Raw genomic sequence first — 21,829 nt, forward strand, 5'->3', positions numbered from 1 at the left:
GGGGCGGAGCCAAAAGGAGAGAGGAAGTTCCGTCCTCGCTTCTCCCCTCCCACTCTCTGGATTTCCGCTGAACTCCGTGAATCGCGGTTCCTCCTTGGAGGATCGATACTGGATCGCCCGGGACAAGCTGCTGCATCGTGTTCCGCGCAGGTAAGGATTCTTTCCCTCCGGCCTCCAGGCTGCCCTTCCTGCCAGATCTTTTCCCCACCAGCAGGAAGGGAGCTGCGCATCCCACTCTTCGGCTTGCAGGGATTTCCTCTGGCGTTCCCTGCAGGGAGTAAGTGGTTGCCTCCTTTCCCTCCAGGGGAGCAAAGGGGGCTCCGTCCCTGTGCTGGATCTGCCACCCCTCGCATTATTTATTAAATGTATTATTATTATTTATTAAATTTATTATTTATTAAATTTGTATGCCGCCCCTCTCTGGGGTTTTTAGACTTTTTAATGTAAAATTGTTATTTTAAACTTTAATATTAGATTTGTTACTGTATATTGTTTTTATCATTGCTGTGAGCCGCCCCGAATCTGCGTAGAGGAGCGGCATACAAATCTAATTAATAATAATAATAATAATCATCATCACCATCATCCTCATCATCATCTGGAAAGGAGGTTTGCGGGAAGTATCTTTCAGGAGGTCTTTCTGTGATCTGGCAAACCATGAGGTCTCTGAGCATGTGGATCCCTCAAGTGCATTTGGAAAAACAAAGTAAATTTGCTTTAAAATATTGACTGAGATTTGTAATGTGTTATTAACACACCCTGACCTCTTTGGGGAAAGGAAAGGAGTTTAAATGATTTGAATTGAGTTCAGTCTTTTCTTAACCCACAAAAGAGATCCTCTTTCTTTGAGCTCTGTCTGAAAGGCCAAAAATAAAATCCTTTGTTTTTATACTAATCTTTTCTTTGCTTCTGCTTTAAAAAAGATATGTAGAATTTCGAAGTTTTGTATTTTCCTTGATTTGCCTAGAAGATGCTGTGATGTGGGAGCTCCTCTGGAATTTTTTCCAGAGCACAAAGGAAGTTTTGAGGGAGTGGGTCTTGGGAGGAGCTGCTGGAAGAAGCTGATGGCCAGAAGTCTCACTTGAATAATTGTAAATAAATTTATGAAAAGCCTAACTGGAAGAGAAGGATTTAGGGGTAATGATTTCTGACAGTCTCAAAATGGGTGAGCAGTGTGGTTGGGCGGTAGGAAAAGCAAGCGGGATGCTTGGCTGCATAGCTAGAGGTATAACAAGCAGGAAAAGGGAGATTGTGATCCTGCTATATAGAGCACTGGTGAGACCACATTTGGAATAATACTGTGTTCAGTTCTGGAGATCTCACCTACAAAAAGATATTGATAAAATTGAACAGGTCCAAAGACGGGCTACAAGAATGGTGGAAGGTCTGAAGCATAAAACATATCAGGAAAGACTTAATGAACTCAGTCTGGAGGACAGAAGGAAAAGGGGGGACATGATCGAAACATTTAAATATGTTAAAGGGTTAAATAAGGTCCAGGAGGGAAGTGTTTTTAATAGGAAAGTGAACACAAGAACAAGGGGACACAATCTGAATTTAGTTGGGGGAAAGATCAAAAGCAACATGAGAAAATATTATTTTACTGAAAGAGTAGTAGATCCTTGGAACAAACTTCCAGCAGACGTGGTTGGTAAATCCACAGTAACTGAATTTAAACATGCCTGGGATAAAGAAATATCCATCCTAAAATAAAAATACAAGGAATAGCATAAGGGCAGACTAGATGGACCGTGAGGTCTTTTTCTGCCGCCAATCTTCTATGTTTCTATGAATCTTTGTGGCCTTGCAGCCTCCAAAAAGAGCAGGAAATAGAGCAGCCCTTTCCCAATGCGCTCTGCCCCTCTTTTTTTTTTGCATTTCCCCCCTCTATAATTCCATTTATATGTCAATACACACATATAGTAAAGTATATCAATCACACATATACATACATTTAATCCAATTCAAAAATCAATCTTATTTTGCACCAGTTTTCACCTCTTATTCATCAGTCCGTCTTCCCTGCTCCCCTCCCTCTATCTTCATCTCCCTCATTCATCTTTCTGCTACTTCTCTCTGCTTCTTCCTTCTATTTCTATCTCTACATTCTCATTCCTTCCCTCCCCCTTCTACCTCTACCTCCCTCTTTACCTTCTCCTGAGTATTCCTATCCAAATTCACCTCCTATTTAACAGACTGTTTATATACTGTATTTCAAACTTTTGAATTAACAGTGCTATTGCTAAAATTATTATTTTTATATCATTTCTATGTATATAACTCTACAGTATAATCTAGGTACATCTTACACCAATTTAATTATATTGGAACATCATCTTTCGGCTGCGTCGAGGAGGGCGTTTTCCAAGGTTCGCCTGGTGCACCAGTTGCGACCCTATTTGGACAGGGAGTCATTGCTCACAGTCGCTCACGCCCTCATCACCTCGAGGTTCGATTACTGCAACGCTCTCTACATGGGGCTACCTTTGAAAAGTGTTAGGAAACTTCAGATTGTGCAGAATGTGGCCGCGAGAGCCATCGTGGGGCTTCCAAGATTCGCCCACGTTTCTACAACACTCCGTGGTCTGCCTTGGCTGCCGATCAGTGTCCGGTCACAATTCAAAGTGTTGGTTATGACCTTTAAAGCCTACATAGTATTGGACCAGAATACCTCCGCAACTGCCTGCTACCGCACGAATCCCAGCGACCGATAAGGTCCCACAGAGTTGGCCTTCTCCGGGTCCCGTCGACTAAACAATGTCGTTTGGCGGGCCCCAAGGGGAAGAGCCTTCTCTGTGATGGGCCCGGCCCTCTGGAATCAACTCCCCCTGGGAGATTAGAACGGCCCCCACCCTCCTTCTCTTTCGTAAACTACTCAAGACCCACCTATTTCGCCAGGCATGGGGGAGTTGAGACACCTTTCCCCCAGGCTCTTTATATTTTATGTTTGGTATGTATGTGTTGTTTGGTTTTAAATATGATAGGGTTTTATAAACTTCTTTTTTAATATTAGATTTGTTTCGCTATATTTTTTTTTTATTATTGTTGTGAGCCGCCCTGAGTCTTCGGAGAGGGGCGGCATACGAATCTAATAAATTATTATTATTATTATTATTATTATTATTATTATTATTATTATTATGAATGCTGCCTCTTAGCCTAGTTTTTTCTCCTGGGTCTACCACCTATTAATTCAATGTTTATTCCAAATTCATTGCTAGGGCTTAACTCTACAGGATAGTTATTATCTCTCATACCTCCTGCCACATTGCTTTCTCTCCTTCCTTGATATTTTTATTCCTCTCTTGTTTTCCCTTATTTCAACCATTTCTAAATGCCTAATACAAAAATCAATATTGTAATTATCAACTTATATTAAAATCTCATATTCATAGTAATTCAAACATATCTTATGTAGATAAATATTAGTTTTACAATTTATACATTCTTCCAAATATTAAGGTTTTTTGAATTATGATTCAGTCTTGTCTTCCCCATCTGATCTCTCTCATCTTCCTTTGAGTTTTCCTACTCACCACTATGCATTGCGGTCCTTGGTGGGCTCCATCCTGCTGGTTTGGCCCATCGAAATCGTAGTTTGCAACGTAAGCATTTGTTTTTTTCCTAATGGTTCCAGTTTGGGTCGGTCAACACACAACCGCAGCACACATAGAACAGCACACACTCTGCTGGAGGGAGGTTCCCTGCGGATGGGCTCCTGCGGGGAGAATCATTGACCCCCTCAGAGAGGGTCCACAACTTGGGCGTCCTCCTCGATCCACAGCTCACATTAGAAAAACATCTTTCAGCTGTAGCGAGGGGGGCGTTTGCCCAGGTTCGCCTGGTGCACCAGTTGCAGCCCTATTTGGACCGGGATTCACTGCTCACAGTCACTCACGCCCTCATCACCTCGAGGTTCGACTACTGTAATGTTCTCTACATGGGGCTGCCTTTGAATAGTGTTCGGAAACTTCAGATCGTGCAGAATGCAGCTGTGAGAGCAATCATGGGCTTCCCAAGGTATGCCCATGTTACACCAACACTCCGCAGTCTGCATTGGTTGCCGATCAGTTTCCGGTCACAATTCAAAGTGTTGGTCATGACCTATAAAGCCCTTCATGGCACCGGACCAAATTATCTCCGGGACCGCCTTCTGCTGCACGAATCCCAGCGACCAGTTAGGTCCCACAGAGTGGGCCTTCTCCGGGTCCCGTCGACTAAACAATGCCGCTTGGCGGGACCCAGGGGAAGAGCCTTCTCTGTGTCAGCCCCAGCCCTCTGGAACCAACTCCCCCCAGAGATTAGAATTGCCCCCACCCTCCTTGCCTTTCGTAAGCTACTTAAAACCCACCTCTGCCGCCAGACATGGGGGAATTGAGATTCCCTTTCTCCCTAGGCATTTACAATTTTATGCATGGTATGTCTGTATGTATGTTTGGTTTTTTTATATTAATGGGTTTTTAATCGTTTTTAGTATTGGATTATTATTTTACACTGTTTTTATGATTGCTGTAAGCCGCCCCGAGCAATGTTCCCTGTAATTTTTTTTCGGTGTGGGCGGAAAAGTATAGTGTATGAGCGACAGTCCCTTTGGGACTGGGCGGCATAGAAGAATGAATGAATGAATGAATAAATAAATAAATAAATAAGAAAAAAATTCCCTTCCTTTTTTATTAAAAGATATTAATAATAAAACAAAACCAAAATCTATTTTATTTCTATCTTCTCCTCTTTTTCCATCCCTGTCTCCTCCCCCCCTGTGTGTGTGTGTGAACTCTTGAACCATTTCCAATAACAGGTGAGCTATTGGAAATGGTTCAAGATTTCACACACACACACACACACACACAAACGGGTGGATTTTTTTTCTCTGTTATTATTTGGGTGCTTTTTACCATATGCTTTAAATCAAGAGCCATTTCTCTCTCTCTCCCCCCCTCTTGCTCTCTCTCTCTCTCTCTCTCTCTCTCTCTCTCGTTTCTTTCTCTCTCTCTATTGCTTTCTTTCTCTCTCACGCTTTCTTTCTCTTCTCTCACTTGCTATCTCTCTCTCTCCCCCCTTTCATCTCTCTCTCTTTCTCTCTTGTTTTCTTTCTCTCTCTCTATTGCTTTCTTTCTCTTCTCTCTTGCTATCTCTCTCTCCCCCCTTTCATCTCTCTGTCTTTCTCTGTTGTTTTCTTTCTCTCTATTGCTTTCTTTCTCTTCTCTCTCTTGCTATCTCTCCCCCCCTTTCTCTCTTTCTCTCAGCAGCGGCATTGGGCAGTAGCCGTGGGGCGGCGGCAGGGTGATCAGCTGTGAGGCGGAGCTCCGGAAAGGAGGCACCGACGGCAAGGGGGCTGCAAGAGCACTTTCTCTGAGCAATTCGGGAACGCCTGCCCTGCCTCTACTGCAGCCCCCTTGCTGGAAGTCTGGGACGAAAGCGCTCCCAGCGAAGGGGCTGCGAGAGGGGCGGGGCGGGCATTCCCGAAGCGCACGGAGAAAGCCCTCTCTCGCAGCCCCCTGGCTGGGAGCGCTTTCGTCCTGAGAAGCGGCCACCGCCGCAGGGGAAGTCACACTCCAAGACAGGAGGCGGCAGAGTAGAAGAGGGGGTGGATCGGGCGGGTGGGGGGCTGGGCCGAGAGGCCAGGAGCGCGAGGAGGCCGGAGGCCCCGTGGGGAGGCAGGGGTGGCCACAGTTCCCTTCCCTTCTACTGCCGGCACTTCCCCGCCCCCCCCCCCCCGGTGGGCTGGCAGAGGGATGGGGAGCGCGCGCCCATGAAAAAGGGTGCGCGGGAGGGTATTTTGGGGGGCGCGCACACGCGCGCAGCTTACATGAAACGCTGGCCTCGAGTCTTCGGAGACAGGCGGCATACAAATCCAATAGATAAATAAATAAGACAAAACTGAAAGCTCGGAAGGCCAAATCTCTGATCCTGCTGACGTATATTTGCCTCCATTTGTCTTTTATCTTTCTTTGACAAAACGGCAAAACAATGAAAGTGTTTGCATTCATTATTTTTGTTTCCTATAGGCAGTCCTGGAGTTAGAACTTTAACTGGGCTGCAATTTCAATTGTTGAGGAAGGGGGTCATTACGTGAGATATCACATGACCGCTTTGCTCAAGAGCTGCAATTCCACCCTCACTGTTGCAGTTGTTATTAGCAACGGCACTTTGACTTAGATACATAGAACTTTACAGCACTCTCTGAGTGGTTTATATATGTCGGCATTTTGCCTTCAACAATTTTGTGATTCTCATCTTCTTTCTTGTTCCACCAGGAGGGAAAACAGCTGTGACCAAAGATTTATCGTCAAGACAACTAATAAGAAATAGTAGAAATTCATCCCAAGGCACAACCGCCATAGGACATGGAGCCTGGGAAACTCTTGGATCCCCCATCAGACACAAGCAGCCTGCCAAGAACCTCCAGAAGAACCCATGAATGCTCAGAGTGTGGGAAATCCTTTGCTCGCAGGTGCCTCCTTTTGGCCCACAGGAAGGACCATGTAGGAAATAGATCCAGTCAAGGTTTGGAGGCTGAGAAATCCTTCTCTGGGAAAAACCCCAACGATCTCAGAAAGCCCCCAACACAAAAAGCCTATAAGTGTGAGGAATGTGGCCATTGCTCTAGTCGAAAGTCACACCTTCTTTTACATCAGAAAATCCACACTGGAGAGAAACCCTATCAATGTCTGGAATGTGGGAAATTTTTCCGTGAAAAAGCCACTCTCAGAAACCACGAGAGACTTCATACAGGGGAGAAACCTTACAAGTGTTGGGAATGTGGGAAGAGCTTTTCTTGGAATTCAGGTCTTCGGCGACATAAGAAGATCCATGCAGGAATCAAATCTTTCAAATGCTTTGAGTGTGGAAAATGTTTTATCGGAGTTCATCTCTTCAGATTCATTGTAAAACACACACAGGGGAGAAAAATGAAAAGTGCCTCGAATGTGGGAAATGTTTTACCCACAAATCAACCCTGGTGAGCCATCAGAAAATCCACACTGGAGAGAGACCCTATCAATGTCTGAATGTGGGAAATTTTTTCGTGAAAAAGCCCATCTCAGAAGCCATGAGAGAATCCACACAGGGGAGAAACCTTACAAGTGTTGGGAATGTGGGAAGAGCTTTGCTCAGAAGTCAAGTCTTGGGATCCATGAGAAGATTCATGCAGGAATCAAATCTTACAAATGCTTTGAGTGCGGAAAACATTTTAGCCAGAGTTCACATCTTCGGCTTCATTGGAAAACACACACAGGGGAGAAAAATGAAAAGTGCCTCGAATGTGGGAAATGTTTTACCCAGAAATCAGCCCTGGTGGTACATCAGAGAATTCACACTGGAGAGAGACCCTATCAATGCACAGAATGCGAGAGGAGATTTGTGAATTGTTCTGACCTTCGGAAACACCAGAGGTGGCACAAAGGAGAGAAACCCTATGACTGTGTGGAGTGTGGGAAAATTTTTGCTACACAAACAGAAGTTAAGAATCACGAGAGAATCCACACAGGTGAGAAGCCATTCAAATGTGGGGAGTGTGGGAAAGGCTTTTCCCAAAAACACCACTTTAGAAGGCATCAGAGTGTCCACACGGTAGAGAAGCCATACAGCTGCATAGAATGTGGAAAAGGTTTTGCTCAAAAGCAAGACCTTTGGAGACATCATAAAACCCACTCAAGGGAGAAGCCATATCAGTGCATCGACTGTGGAAGATTTTATAAAACCTCATCAGCCCTTAAAAGTCATGTGAAAATTCACACGGGGGAAAAAAATTACAAGTGTTTAGAATGTGGGAGATCATTTGCTCATTCCTCTTACGTTACAGTTCACAGCCGAATCCATACAGGAGAGAAACCCCACAAATGCCCAGAGTGTGATAAATGTTTTTCACGGAAACATCATCTTGTGAGCCATCAACGTATCCACATGGGGGACAAAAATGTCTGAAATGTGGAAAATGTTTTTTCCCAACCTTTAACACTTTGCAGGCACATCAGAAATCACAGGAGACTTGCATCACAAGTGTGCAGAGTGTGGGAAACTTTTTCACTGTAAATCAAAACTAAAAATGCAGCGGAAAGTCAATAGGAGAGAGAAATCTCTTCAATTGTGAAAAATATTGTTTTTTTCAAAAGACACACTTTACCATTCATCAACAATTTCACAGAGTGACAGAAGGGAAATAGTACAATTGCTTGGTGTTGGGGAAGTGAGGATGTTTTGCTCGCAAAGCTGCATTAATAATTTAGTACTAGTAATTTAGTAATTTAAATATTAGATTTGTTTTATGCTGTTTCTTATTATTGTTGTTAGCCGCCCCGAGTCTACGGAGAGGGGTGGCATACAAATCTAATAAATAAATAATAAATAAATAAATAAATAAACTTACCAGCATGATTACACAAAAGACTTAACCAATGTTTGGGGAGTATATATAATGTTTTGCAGTGTACTGATAGTCCTCGGGTTACGTCCCTAATTTTGGAAACGAGACCAAACACCTTCATTACTGGTAGTAATTACAAAAATTATAGAGTGTGCCGAAATGTCTAAAACAGCAATGGAAACACAAAACAAAAAAGACTCAGAATATTATGAAATATGGGAAAACTAATATAAATGGGTTTCACCAAAAAATATCAAATTTTTGCATTATAAAATCACTATTTTATCAAATCATAAACTATATCCTACTTTTGAACGTTTCAATTAAACTTAAATCAACTAAAAGACTTAGCACCAAAAACCAATTAATTTGCAACAAAATTTATATCATATCTCTTTTTATCCATCTTTAGATTAATTCAATACATATTACACAACATATCACTACTAATATTTACTAACATATACTTCCTTATTTTCTTTTTTCACCTCATTTCTTTTTCTTCTTATATATATAAAATACATTTACTATATTATACACGTACTCCCCCTACCACTTTCTTACAAAAGCCGTCCCTGAAAACGTCTGCGTCACACGCAGATCTTTCTTTTCCTTCCTGCACTTTTTCCTTTCTTATATTTATTCTCTTCCCCCCCCTTTTCCCTTTTTTTTCTTCTCACTCTCTTTCTACTCTTCAAATTTAGAAAATATTTTCATTAATTTGTTATTAGCCAACACATATTAATAGGAGATGTAACATTTATTACCATAACCTAAGGAAATCCTTGATACTCTCTATTTTTTGTTTATTAACGTTTATGAAATACAACATCTCTACCCAAAATTATATGTATTATAATTTATACTTTACAATGTATAATTGTACTGCTTACCTGAACTGCTTGATTTCGTACTCTGATTCCCCATTTCCTCCCACCCCCTCCCTTTTTTCTTTTCTGTACACTCCTTCCTACCCCCCCATCCTCTCCCTATTTACCTTTTTCCCCTCTTTTTCTATATTTACAAATAAAGTATACCGTATTTAAAATAATAATAATAAGAGTTTTGTTGAGGAGAACCAGAGATTCAAAGAGGAGAAAAATGGGCTGAGACTTGAGATGAAGAAGCATCTGATTATTTAGAAATACGTGAATTATAGAGGTTGTTGAATCTGCTGGCTGAGGAGGAAGAGGGAAACTTTATTTTTGCTATTATGTCTTTTGGAAGGGTTTATTTTTATTTTTCCCCATCTTGACTTTTAAATATATTCATGCACACATATTTGCATTAAGTTCCTTTGTTTGATCTTTTGTATAAAACCCTAAATAAAATTATTGTTCAAAATAATGAAGATGAATGTTTTCAGGTCATGGGAGGAGAGTTCAAGATGGCCATATACTTGACTTTGCTAAGCTTTGCAGTCAAGGTCCTGCTGCTTTTTAGCTTTATACATGTCGCCCTTTAGAACAGCCGCCATCTTGATTCTTTTGACTCCATCTTTTCTAGCGGGACACTTCTGACTTCCAAGGTTGAATTAAAAGGAGTAGATTTCGGATGAACTTTAAGAAAAATGTTCTGGAGATTTGGATGGACTCCTGCACGTAAAGGCAGATCATTGATGGCTACCGACATGTGCCTGACGCACTCCTGATTAATTGGACCACCTCTTCCTTAGAACTTACAGGTCACAGGAAGTGTGACTTTGAACTCTGTAATCAGTTAGTATGAATAGTTAATTTGGCAATTTGCAATGTGATGTTAGTGTGTGTTAGTTTAAAGTGGTCGTAATGGTTACACAAACACTATACCAGTGCCGGTTACAGACCACTGTCAGCCCTGAAGATTTCTATATTAAAAACTCCCACCAGTTAAAACACAATATTTACTATCCAATTTAGAGGGAAGACCAACAAAGTCTTCTAGCAGCTACCAAAAAAGGCAGCTATAGATTGCTGGGACTCACCAGCATTTTGAAAAGCACCTTAGACGTTGGTTCCAATCAGATAAGAAATGAAAACCAGTCAAGATGTCCACCAGAGAAGCTGCCTTTATTAAGAGGCAGCCCAAGGCCTTTCCCACCCTCCTCCCTGAGGGTTTTGTTAGGTGGGGCAGCTCGGAATCTAGATAAATCCCAGTGAAGGACTTTGAGCATGAGTAAAGTGACCAGATTTTTTACATTGGTAAAGAGGGACACTATTTTTTTTTGGGGGGGGGGGGGGGGTTTGATTAAAAATTTGGTCCATGGAGCAAAAGAAATTATTTTTTTCTCTTTCTCTCTTCCTCCCTTTCTCTCTATTTTTCTCTTTCTTCATTCCTTCTTTCTTTTTCTTTCTTTCTTCCTCTTTCTCTCCCTTCCATCCTATTTTCTCTCTCTCTTCCCCCTTTCTCTCTATTTTTCTCTTTCTCTCCCTTTTTCCTTATTCCTTTCTTCCTCTTTCTCTCCCTTCCATCCTATTTTCTCTCTCTCTCTTCCCCCCTTTCTCTCTATTTTTCTCTTTCTCTCCCTCCTTTTTTCTCTCTCTCCTTTCTTCTTCCTTTCTTTCTTAATTCATTCCATCCTTTTTTCTCCCTCTCCCCTCTCTTTTTCTCTCTTTCTTCCTCCCTGTCTCTCTCTCTCTCTCTTCCTCCCTCCTCCCGTTGTTTCAGTGATGCTGGGATGGTGAGTTAGTTTTAAGGTGGTGCTGTGGCTGATTTGGGGAGAAAGTGGAGGAAAAAGAGGGGGGAGAAGGAGCTCAGCAGCCCCCTTCTCTCTACCCCTCCTTCCCTCCCTTCCTCTCTTTTTTCTCCCTCTCTCTTTTTTTCTTAACCCCCCCCTGTTCCTTCCAGCCTCTTCCTTTGTATCAATGATGCTGGGATCAAAGGGGGGATCCTGAGTTAGTTTTCAGGTAGTGCCTGAGTTGGGGGGGGGAAGTGGAGGGAAAAGAGGAGGGGGGAGAAGGAGCTCAGCAGCCCACTTCTCTCTCCCCCTCCCTCTTTTTTCTCCCTCTCTTTCTCTCTTTTTTTCCTTACCCCCCCCCCCTTCCTGCCTCCTCCATTGTTTCAATGATGCTGGGATCAAAGGGGGGGGATTGTGAGTTAGTTTTCAGGTGGTGCCTGAGTTGGGAGGGAAGGTGGAGGAAAAATAGGAGGGGGGAGAAGGAGCTAGCAGCCCCCTTATCTCTCTCCCTCCTTAGCTCCCCCCCCTCTCTGTTTTCTCCCTCTCTTTCTCTCTCCCTTCCTGCCTCCCCGTTGTTTCAATGATGCTGGGATCAAAGGGGGGGATTGTGAGCTAGTTTTCAGGTGGTGCCTGAGTTGGGGGGGAAGGTGGAGGAAAAAGAGGAGGGGGAGGAGCTAGCAGCCCCCTTCTCTCTCTCCCTCCCTCCCCCTCTCTTTTTTCTCCCTCTCTTTCTCTCTCTCTTCCTCTCTGCCTCCCCCGTTGTTTCAGTGAGCTGGGATGAGCAAAAGAGCGATCCAGAGCCTGTTTTAAGGTGGTGTCATGATGGGGGGGGAGGCGGAGGAAAAAGAGGAGGGGGGTGTGAGAAGGGGCTCAGCAGCTGAGCCTCCAAGTCTTTCTTAATGAAGGAGCCGGCCAGAAGGACACGGGAGGCGGAGGAAAGAAGGGGAACCTCCCGAGCTGCAGAGGCTTGTCAAACGCCCGGTCGCTTCTGCTTTCTCCTACCAGGTACCGGCTCCGCCTGCCTCTTCAGGGATCCGTCCGGGTCATATCCAGGAGGATATAGAAACATAGAAGATTGACAGCAGAAAAAGACCTCATTGTCCATCTAGTCTGCCCTCATACTATTTTATGTATTTTATCTTAGGATGGATATATGTTTATCCCAGGCATCTGTGGATTTATCAACCACGTCTGCTGGAAGTTTGTTCCAAGCATCTACTACTCTTTCAGTAAAATAATACTTTCTCATGTTGCTTTTGATCTTTCCCCCAACTAACCTCAGATTGTGCCCCCTTGTTCTTGTGTTCATTTTCCTATTAAAACCCTCCTGGACCCTATTTAACCCTTTGACATATTTAAATGTTTCGATCATATTCCCCCTTTTCCTTCTGTCCTCCAGACTATACAGAATGAGTTCATGAAGTCTTTCCTCACACGTTTTATGCTTAAGACCGTCCACCATTCTTGTAGCCCGTCTTTGGACCCGTTCAATTTAGGCCGGTGGGGGCGGCTTGAGGGGAGGCTACCCACCCTGGAGACGCCCATGAAGACCAACTGCCGCGCTGGCTAACTCTGCACGGCAGTTGATCTTCAAAAAAAAGCAGGACATTTTTTTAAACGCTACGGGACGCGGTACAAATTATCAGAAATCGTTGTCCCGCTGAAGGCCGGAGGTCTGGTCACGGCTTATATCGTGTTGTCTCCCTGGGAACAAGAACGTGATCTGGGCTCCTCCCCTAAACATTCCACTTTCCTGCCTTGGGCTCTCCGGGAATGAAGAAATCCCGCTTGCAGCCTGCAGAGGGCGACCATGGGCAGCGGAACCCTCCACACCGACGCCCATCAGAGGGAACAGAGGAAGTTTCTGAGCACGTGGTAATGGCTGAGGGGGATATTTAAGTGGTGGGGCGGAGGGGAAAGTGGAGAGAACGAGAAAGGGGCGGGGCCAAAAGGAGAGCGGAAGTTCCGTCCTCGCTTCTCTCCTCCCACTGTCTGGATTTCCGCTGAACTCCGTGAATCGCGGTTCCTCCTTGGAGGATCGATGCTGGATCGCTCGGGACAAGTTCCTGCATCCTGTTCCGCGCAGGTAAGGATTCTTTCCCTCCGGCCTCCAGGCTGCCCTTCCTGCCAGATCTTTTCCCCACCAGCAGGACGGGAGCTGCGCATCCCACTCTTCGGCTTGCAGCGATTTCCTCGGGGAGATCCGGCTCTGGCGTTGCCTGCAGGGAGTAAGTGGTTCCCTCCAGGGGGGCAAAGGGGGCTCCGTCCCTGGGCTGGATCTGCCACCCCTCGCCAGGCCAAGAGTTCCCTGGGGGCTCCAAGTGGATGTTTGTATGATATGTTTGTGTGCATGTTTTTTTAATATACTATTTATTAAATTCGTTGTTATTATTATTTATTAAATTTATATGCCGCCCCTCTCTGCGGTTTTTAGGCTTTTTAATGTAAAATTGTTATTTTAAACTTTAATATTAGATTTGTTACTGTAAATTGTTTTTATCATTGCTGTGAGCCGCCCCGAGGCTGCGTAGAGGGACGGCATACAAATCTAATTAATAATAATAATAATAATAATAGTAATAATCCGCAAAGGAGATTTGGGGGAAGTATCTTTCAGGAGGTCTTTCTGTGATCCCTCAGACCGCGAGGTGTCTGAGCATGCAAATTCCTCAAGTGCATTTGAAAAAAAAAAATTAAATTGGTGCTTTAAAATATTGACTGAGATTTGTAATGTGTTACCGTATTAACACACCCTGACTTCTTTGGGGAAAGGAAAGGAATTTAAATGAGATGAATTGAGTTCAGTCTTTTCTTAACCCACAAAAGAGAGCCTCTTTCTTTGAGCTCTGTCTGAAAGGCCAAAAATAAAATCCTTTGTTTTTATGCTAATCTTTTCTTTGCTTCTGCTTTAAAAAAGATGGGTAGATCAAAAGCAACATGAGAAAATATTATTTTACTGAAAGAGTAGTAGATCCTTGGAACAAACTTCCAGCAGACGTGGTTAGTTAATGCACAGTAACTGAATTTAAACATGCCTGGGATAAAGATATTTCCATCCTAAGATAAAAATACAAGGAATAGCATAAAGGCAGACTAGATGGACAATGAGGTCTTTTTCTGCCCTTAATCTTCTATGTTTCTATGAATCTTTGTGGCCTTGCAGCCTCCAAAAAGAGCAGCCCTTTTCCCATGCGCTCTGCCCCATCTGATTTCTCTCCTCTTTGTTTTGCATTTTTTCCTCCATAATTACATTAAAGTATATCAATCGCACATATAAATACATTTAATCCAATTCAAAAATCAATCTTATTTTTCACCAGTTTTCACCTCTTATTCATCAGTCCGTCTTCCCTGCTCCCCTCCCTCTATCTTCATACCTTCTATTTCTATCTCTACATTCTCATTCCTTCCCTCCCCCTTCTACTTCCTCCCTCTTTACCTTCCCCTGAGTATTCCTATCCAAATTCACCTCATATTTAACAGACTGTTGATATATTTCAAACTTTTGAATTAACAGTGCTATTGCTAAAATTATTATTTTTATATCATTTCTATGTATATAACTCTACAGTATAATCTAGGTACATCTTACACCAATTTAATGATATTGGAATATCATCTTTCGGCTGTGGCGAGGAGGGCGTTAGCCCAGATTTGCCTGGTGCACCAGTTGCGGCCCTATTTGGACAAGGGAGTCATTGCTCACATTCGCTCATGCCCTTATCACCTCGAGGTTCGATTACTGCAACGCTCTCTACATGGGGCTACCTTTGAAAAGTGTTCGGAAACTTCAGATTGTGCAGAATGCGGTCGCGAGAGCCATCGTGGGGCTTCCCAGATTCGCCCACGTTTCTACAACACTCCATGGTCTGCATTGGCTGCCGATCAGTTTCGGTCACAATTCAAAGTGTTGGTTATGACCTTTAAAGCCCTACATGGCATTGCACCAGAATACCTCCGCAACTGCCTGCTACCACATGATCCCAGCGACCGATAAGGTCCCACAGAGATGGCCTTCTCCGGGTCCCGTCAACTAAACAATGTCGTTTGGCGGGCCCCATGGGGAAGAGCCTTCTTTGTGGCAAGGCCCGGCCCTCTGGAATCAACTCCCCCTGGAGATTAGAACTGCCCCCACCCTCCTTGTCTTTCGTAAACGACTCAAGACCCACCTATTTCGCCAGGCATGGGGGAGTTGAGACACCTTTCCCCCAGGCTCTTTATATTTTATGTTTGGTATGTATGTGTTGTTTGGTTTTAAATATGATAGGGTTTTTTATGCTTCTTTTTTAATATTAGATTTGTTTTGCTATAATATTGTTTTTTTATTATTGTTGTGAGCCGCCCTGAGTCTTCGGAAAGGGACGGCATACAAATCTAATAAATTATTATTATTATTATTATTATTATTATTATTATTAATGCTGCCTCTTAGCCTAGTTTTTTCTCCTGGGTCTACCACCTATTAATTCAATGTTTATTCCAAATTCATTGTTGGGCTTAACTCTACAGGATAGTTATTATCTCTCATACCTCCTGCCACATTGCTTTCTCTCCTTCCTTGATATTTTTATTCCTCTCTTGTTTTCCCTTATTTCAACCATTTCTAAACGCCTAATACAAAAATCAATATTGTAATTATCAACTTATATTAAAATCTCATATTCATAGTAATTCAAACATATCTTATGTAGATGAATATTAGTTTTACAATTTATACATTCTTCCAAATATTAAGGTTTTTTGAATTATGATTCAGTCTTGTCTTGCCCATCTGATCTCTCTCATCTTCCTTTGAGTTTTCCTACTCACCACTATGCATTGCGGTCCTTGGGGGGCTCCATCCTGCTGGTTTGGCCCATCGAAATTGTAGTTTTCAATGTAAGCATTTGTTTTTTTCCTAATGGTTCCAGTTTGGGTCGGTTAACACACAACCGCAGCACACATAGAACAGCACACAATCTGCTGGAGGGAAGTTCCCTGCGGATGGGCTCCTGCGGGGAGAATCATTGACCCCCTCAGAGAGGGTCCACAACTTGGGCGTCCTCCTCGATCCACAGCTCACATTAGAAAAATATCTTTCAGGTGTGGCAAGGGGGGCGTTTGCCCAGGTTCGCCTGGTGCACCAGTTGCAGCCCTATTTGGACCGGGAGTCACTGCTCACAGTCACTCATGCCCTCATCACCTCGAGGCTCGACTACTGTAACGCTCTTTACATGGCGCTACCTTTGAAAAGTGTTCGGAAACTTCAGATCGTGCAGAATGCAGCTGTGAGAGTAATCATGGGCTTTTCCAAATATGCCCATTTTACACAAACCCTCCGCAGTCTGCATTGGTTGCCGATCAGTTTCCGGTCACAATTCAAAGTGTTGGTCATGACCTATAAAGCCCTTCATGGCACCGGACCAGATTATCTCAGGGACCACCTTCTGCTGCATGAATCCCAGCGACCAGTTAGGTCCCACAGAGTGGGCCTTCTCCGGGTCCCGTCGACTAAACAATGCCGCTTGGCGGGACCCAGGGGAAGAGCCTTCTCTGTGTCAACCCCAGCCCTCTGGAACCAACTCCCCCCAGAGATTAGAATTGCCCCCACCCTCCTTGCCTTTCGTAAGCTACTTAAAACCCACCTCTGCCGCCAGGCATGGGGGAATTGAGATTCCCTTTCTCCCTAGGCATTTACAATTTTATGCATGGTATGTCTGTATGTATGTTTGGTTTTTTTATATTAATGGGTTTTTAATCGTTTTTAGTATTGGATTATTATTTTACACTGTTTTTATGATTGCTGTAAGCCGCCCCGAGCAATGTTCCCTGTAATTTTTTTTCGGTGTGGGCGGAAAATTATAGTGTATGAGCGACAGTCCCTTTGGGACTGGGCGGCATAGAAGAATGAATGAATAAATGAATAAATAAATAAATAAGAAAAAAATTCCCTTCCTTTTTTATTAAAAGAAATTAATAATAAAACAAAACCAAAATCTATTTTATTACTATCTTTTCCTCTTTTTCCATCCCTGTCTCCTCCCCCGTGTGTGTGTGTGTGTGTGTGTGTGTGTGTGTGTGTGAACTCGTGAACCATTTTCAATAACAGGTGAGCTATTGGAAGTGGTTCAAGAGTTCACACACACACAAACGGCTGGGGTTTTTTTTCTCTGTTATTATTTGGGTGCTCTCTCCCCCTCTTGCTCTCTCCCCCTCTTGCTCTCTCTCTCTCTTTCTCTCTCTCTCGTTTTCTTTCTCTCTCACTCTTTCTTTCTATCTCTCTTGCTTTCTTTCTCCTCTCTCTCTTGCTATCTCTCTCCCCCCTTTCATCTCTCTCTCTCTCTTTCTCTCTTGTTTTCTCTCTCTCTCTCTATTGCTTTCTTTCTCTTCTCTCTTGCTATCTCTCTCTCCCCCTTTCATTTCTCTCTCTCTTTCTCTCTTGTTTTCTTTCTCTCTATTTCTTTCTTTCTCTTCTGTCTCTTGCTATCTCTCCACCCCTTTCTCTCTTTCTCTCAGCAGCGGCATTGGGCAGTAGCTGTGGGGCGGCGGCAGGGTGATCAGCTGTGAGGGGGAGCTCCAGAACGGAGGCACCGCCGGCAAGGGGGCTGCAAGAGCGCTTTCTCCGAGCGATTCGGGAACGCCTTCCCTGCCTCTACTGCAGCCCCCTTGCTGGAAGTCTGGGACGAAAGCGCTCCCAGCAAAGGGGCTTTGAGAGGGACGGGGCGGGCATTCCCGAAGTGCACGGAGAAAGCCCTCTCTCGCAGCCCCCTGGCTGGGAGCGCTTTCGTCCCGAGAAGCCGCAGCCGCCACCGCCGCAGGGGAAGTCGCGCCCCAAGACAGGAGGCGGCGGAGGAAGAGAGGGGGCAGATTGGGCGGGCGGGGGGCAGGACCGAGAGGCCAGGAGCACGAGGGGGCCAAAGGCCCCACAGGGAGGCAGGGGCGGCCGCGGCTCCCTTCCCTACTGCCAGCATTTCCCCGCCTCTACCCCCCCCCCCGCATGCTGGCAGAGGGATGGGGAGCGCACGCCCGTGAAAAAGGGTGCGCGGGGGGGTATTTTGGGGGGGCACGCACGCACGCGCGCAGCTTACAGGGAACGCTGACCTCGAGTCTTCGGAGAGGGGCGGCATACAAATCCAATAAATAAATAAATAAGACAAGACTGAAAGCTCGGAAGACCAAATCTCTGATCCTGCTGACCTACCCAGATTGGACCCTGCAACTTCATCCTGGGAAATGTATATTTGCCTCCATTTGTCTTTTATCTTTCTTGGACAAAACGGCAATACAGTGAAAGTGTTTGCATTCATTATTTTTGTTTACTTACAGGCAGTCCTCGAGTTGCGACTTTTACTGGGTTGCAAACTCATTTCTTGAGGAAAGGGGTCATTACATAAGATATCACATGACCGCTTTGCTCAAGAGCTGCAATTCTACCCTCACTGTTGCAGTTGTTATTAGCAATGGCACTTTGACTTAGATACATAGAACTTTACAGCACTCTCTGAATGGTTTACATATGTTGGCATCTTGCCTTCAACAATTTTGTGATTCTCATCTTCTTTCTTGTTCCACCAGGAGGGAAAACAGCTGTGACCAAAGATTTACCATCAAGACAACTAATAAGAAATAGTAGAAATTCATCCCAAGGCACAACCGCCATAGGACATGGAGCCTGGGAAACTCTTGGATCCCCCATCAGACACAAGCAGCCTGCCAAGAACCTCCAGAAGAACCCATGAATGCTCAGAGTGTGGGAAAAACTTTGCTCGCAGGTGCCTCCTTTTGACCCACAGGAAGGACCATGTAGGAAATAGATCCAGTCAAGGTTTGGAGGCTGATAAATCCTTCTCTGGGAAAACCCCCAAAGATCTCAGAAAGCCCCCAACACTAAAAGCCTATAAGTGTGAGGAATGTGGGCATTGCTCTATTCGAAAGTCACACCTTCTTTTACATCAGAAAATCCACACTGGAGAGATTTCACTGTCTGAAATGTGGGAAATTTTTTCGTGAAAAAGGCCATCTCAGAAGCCACGAGAGAATCCACACAGGGGAGAAACCTTACAAGTGTTGGGAATGTGGGAAGAGCTTTGCTCAGAAGTCAAGTCTTGGGATCCATGAGAAGATTCATGCAGGAATCAAATCTTACAAATGCTTTGAGTGCGGAAAACATTTTAGCCAGAGTTCACATCTTCGGCTTCATTGGAAAACACACACAGGGGAGAAAAATGAAAAGTGCCTCGAATGTGGGAAATGTTTTACCCAGAAATCACACCTGGTGATACATCAGAGAACTCACACTGGAGAGAGACCCTATGAATGCACAGAATGCAAGAGAAGATTTGTGAGTTGTTCTGACCTTCGGAAACACCAGAGGTGGCACAAAGGAGAAAAACCCTATGAATGTGGGGAGTGTGGGAAAAATTTTGCTACACAAACAGAAGTTAAGAGTCACGAGAGAATCCACACAGGTGAGAAGCCATTCAAATGTGGGGAGTGTGGGAAAGGCTTTTCCCAAAAACACCACTTTAGAAGTCATCAGAGTGTCCACACAGGAGAGAAGCCATACAGCTGCATAGAATGTGGAAAAGGTTTTGCTCAAAAGCAAGACCTTTGGAGACATCATAAAACCCACTCAAGGGAGAAACCATATCAGTTCATCGACTGTGGAAGATTTTATAAAACCTCATCAGCCCTTAAAAGTCATGTGAAAATTCACACGGGGGGAAAAAAATTACAAATGTTTAGAATGTGGGAGATCATTTGCTCATTCATCTTCCTTTAGAGTTCACAGCCGAATCCATACAGGAGAGAAACCCCACAAATGCCCAGATTGTGATAAATGTTTTTCACGGAAACATCATCTTGGCACACATCAACGTATCCACATGGGGGACAAAAATGTCTGAAATGTGGAAAATGTTTTTTCCCAACCTTCAACACTTTGCAGACACATCAGAAATCACACAGGAGACTTGCATCACAAGTGTGCAGAGTGTGTGAAACCTTTTCACTGTCAATCAAAACTAAAAATGCAGCAGAAAATCAATAGGAGAAATTTCTTCAGTTGTGAAGTATATTGTTTTTTTTCAAAAGACACATTTTACCATTCATCAACAATTTCACAGAGTGACAAAAGGGAAATCGTACAATTGCTTGGTGTTGGGGGAGTGAGGATGTTTTGCTCGCAAAGCTGCATTAGTAACTTAGTACTAGTAATTTAGTAATCTAAATATTAGATTTATTTTATGCTGTTTCTTATTGTTGTTGTTAGCCGCCCCGAGTGTATGGAGAGGGGCGGCATACAAATCTAATAAATAAATAATAATAAATAAATAAATAAACTTACCAGCATAATTACACAAAAGACTTAACCAATGTTTGGGGAGTATATATAATGTTTTGCTGTCTACCGATAGTCCTCGAGTTATGTCCCTAATTGGGAATGGATTTCCAGTGAAATAATAGAGTTTTGTTGAGGAGAACCAGAGATTCAAAGAGGAGAAAAATGGTCTGAGGCTTCAGATGAAGAAGCATCTGATTGATTATTTAGAAATACGTGAATTATAGAGGTTGTTGAATCTGCTGGCTGAGGAGGAAGAGGGAAACTTTATTTTTGCTATTATGTTTTTTGGAAGGGTTTATTTTTATTTTTCCCCATCTTGACTTTTAAATATATTTAAGCACACCTATTTGCATTAAGTTTCTTTGATCTTTTGTATAAAACCCTAAATAAAATTATTGTTCAAAATAATGAAGATGAATGTTTTCAGGTCATGGGAGGAGAGTTCAAAAAAAGCCAAGATGGGTGTCAGACTTTACTAAGCTTTGCAGTCAAGGTCCTGCTGCTTTTTAGCTTTATACGTGTCGCCCTTTAGAACAGACGCCATCTTGATTCTTTTGACTCCATCTTCTCTAGCTGGACACTTCTGACTTCCAAGGTTAAATGAAAAGGAGTAGATTTCGGATGAACTTTAAGAAAAATGTCCTGGAGATTTGGATGAACTCCTGCACGTAAAGGCAGATCATTGATGGCTACCGACATGTGCCTGACACATTCCTGATTAATTGGACCACCTCTTCCTTAGAACTTACAGGTCACAGGAAGTGTGACTTTAAACTCTGTAACCAGTTAGTATGAATAGTTAATTGACAAGTTGCAATGTGATGTTAGTGTGTGTTAATTTAAAGTGGTCATAATGGTTACACAAGCACTATACCAGTGCCGGTTACAGACCACAGTCAGCCCTGAAAATTTCTATATTAAAAACTCCCACCAGTTAAAACACAATATTTACTATCCCATTTAGAGGGAAGTCTTCTAGCAGCTACCAAAAAAGGCAGCTATAGATTGCTGGGACTCACCAGCATTTTGAAACGCACCTTAGACGTTGGTTCCAATCAGATAAGATATGAAAACCAGGCAAAATATCCACCAGAGAAGCTGCCTTTATTAAGAGGCAGGCCAAGGCCTTTCCCACCCTCCTCTCTGAGGGTTTTGTTAGGTGGGGCAGCTTGGAATCTAGATAAATCCCAGTGAAGGACTCTGAGCATGAGTAAAGTGACCAGATTTTAACATTGGTAAAGAGGGACAATAATTTTTTTTTTTTTGGGGGGGGGGGGTGTTGATTAAAAATTTGGTCCATGGAGCAAAAGAAATTTTTTTCTCTTTCTCTCCCCCTTTCTATTTTTCTCTTTCTTCATTTCTTCTTTCTTTTTCTTTCTGTCTTCCTCTTTCTTTCTTTCTCTCCCTTCCTTCCATCCTATTTTCTCTCTCTCTTCCCCCTTTCTATTTTTCTCTTTCTCTCCCTCCTTTTTTCTCTCCCTCCTTC

The 21,829-nt window shown here is 43.5% G+C and overlaps 1 protein-coding gene and 1 pseudogene across 2 annotated transcripts in view; both read left to right on the plus strand.

The window, feature by feature from the left end:
- LOC139159214 (zinc finger protein 585A-like) lies at positions 1-20,368 on the plus strand (annotated as a pseudogene).
- The window catches only part of LOC139159774 (zinc finger protein 665-like), a 16,301-nt gene continuing 7,382 nt past the window's right edge, over positions 12,911-21,829 (plus strand). For both annotated transcript variants that reach the window (XM_070737160.1, XM_070737161.1), the window contains exon 1: positions 12,911-13,107. The gene's annotated coding sequence lies outside the window, so the exon portion shown is untranslated. The remainder of the gene's footprint in view (positions 13,108-21,829) is intronic.

This window comes from Erythrolamprus reginae, chromosome 2 (assembly GCF_031021105.1).
Source record: "Erythrolamprus reginae isolate rEryReg1 chromosome 2, rEryReg1.hap1, whole genome shotgun sequence".
NCBI lineage: Eukaryota > Metazoa > Chordata > Lepidosauria > Squamata > Dipsadidae > Erythrolamprus > Erythrolamprus reginae.